The following is a 2222-nucleotide window of genomic DNA, read 5'->3' on the forward strand; positions in this document are numbered from 1 at the left end:
CTGCAGCTGGCAGTAGACCTTGGCATCATCCACATGGTGTTGGTGTTAGGTGCATGAAGAATGCAAGAGTTGTAGGGCCTGAGAGGCTTCCACTCTGATTTCAGATGATGATCTTAGAGGTCAAGCAGTATGTTTCTTAGAGGGCAGTGGATGATGAAAAAGCAAAAAATGGGAACTATGAGTAAAAAGCTGAAAGGAATAAGCAAAGGTGGCCCAAGAGAGCAGCCATGAAGGCTACAAACACCAAGGCAATGTTGGAGGGATGGGGCTGCCCATGCCCTTTGAAATTCACATTTTGCTACAGATTGCCCTAGGTGCTGGAGGTGGAACTACTCTTGCTTTGTCATTTTTTTCCTATCTCCCTATTTGTACCTTTTGGAATGGGAATGTTTATCCTATGCTATCATTTGTTGGAAGTGTTCAACTATCTTTTCATTTCTGTGGGGGCTCACAACAAAGTGTTTGTTTTAAATCTCAGAGGAGACTTTGGACTTGGACTTTTCAGCAACTCTCTAACTATCAGAACTTTGGCAACTCTTAGAGGTGGACTAAATGCATTTTACATACAGATGTACATGGTTACTTTTGGAGGCCAGGGGTGAAATGTTATGGTTTATATTTACATTCTTCTCAAAGCCTCAGATGCTGACAGGTGGAGCTTCTGGGAGGTTATTGGATCATGGGGGCATGATACTCATGATACTGATCAGTGGATGAGTTTTTAGCTAAATGTGATGCTGAGAGGTGAAGGCTGGTTGGAGAAGGTTAGTCTCAAAGGGCACTCCCTGGAAGGGTGTATCTTCCTCCCTCCTCCCTTGATTCCTCTCTCTATTTTCTGTCTGCCATGTCATGAGCTGATTCTCCTCTGTTTTGTCCCTCTTCCAGGTTTCCCCAACTTGGAGACAACCAACTATGGACTGAATCCTCTACAAATCATGAGGCAAAATAAACCTTTCACCCTTTAAGTTGTGGATGTTGGTTATTTTGTTCCACAGACAAGAAAGTAACTGCAAGTAAGGCACTAGCTTTTACAATTGTGATTCTTGGTGGTAAAATTTTGGTCTGTTAGTAGACTGCAAGATCATGGAAGACAGGGGTTTTCTTATTTCTGTTTTTTACCTAATAAAATAAATATTTCCTAAGCTGTCAAATTTAACAAAGTCAGTTTTCTTCTGTGTTGCTTAGATGTTATGAAATTTCTGTTTTGTAATAAAACATTTCACTACTGTCTTCATTACTTTATAAGTTTTTAAAGCAAAATAAATTTTACATAAAAGAAGCATAATTTTCTAAGAAATTCTATTCTGTCTATATGCTCACACCCAGTTGGATCCCTAGCATTTAAATGTAATGGTTAACAAGAAGAGATGAAAGACCTTAGATACACCTTTCCACATTTTCAACTCTCTCTATTCTTTATAAACCTTTGGAAAACTAATTTAGCCACATACCACATAGTAGCTAGAACAGAACATTATTGGAAAAGTAGTTTCTGAAAAGCACAGAATTAAATATTTTAAGATACCTGAAATTCATTCATGTATTCAATGTACATGTATTGATTACTTACTGTGTATTGCACAAAGGATGAGAAAGAGCTGTAGAATTCATGACCACTACATTTTTAGAAGTTCAAACAAAATGGTGCATTACCCAGATTAACCTATGTAAAGTTAGAAGAGAAAGGATGACTTTTTTTTTAACCAAGTTTGAAATTTTCACATGGGATTTTAGTGATTGTATTGTATCTCAATGGTTGTGTGCCATTTGTTTTAAATATCAGACTGTGCAATAGAGGGCAAAAATCATGCCTCTACCAGCATTTGGCATGCAATAGGGGTTCAACTCAATTTGTTTAAAGAATGACTGAATGGAACTGAAATGAACTTTACATAGGCAGCAATACCTTTCACCGGTTTGACTGGAAATTATGGTATCTTTGAGGGATGAATTATGATGACTGGATTTCAGGTGTCTCAAATAAGAACAGTAAATACAGTAAACCATTCATTTAATGATCATTAATCTGGACTGGAAGATAATTCGATTTTGGGTTACCTGAAATTCACACCTGCAGGATTAATGAAGACCGCTATAGTAAACAAATTACAATAGACTTAAAATCAGTGACTTTTTTTAGTGGGCAAATGGAGCCACGATTCTAACATTTTCAAGAAATTTCAAAAACTGGATGCAAGTGGATGTTTTAATAAAGTTTCAAC

This window comes from Chinchilla lanigera, unplaced genomic scaffold (genome assembly GCF_000276665.1).
Source record: "Chinchilla lanigera isolate Chin_1 unplaced genomic scaffold, ChiLan1.0 scaffold00101, whole genome shotgun sequence".
In the NCBI taxonomy this organism is placed as follows: domain Eukaryota; kingdom Metazoa; phylum Chordata; class Mammalia; order Rodentia; family Chinchillidae; genus Chinchilla; species Chinchilla lanigera.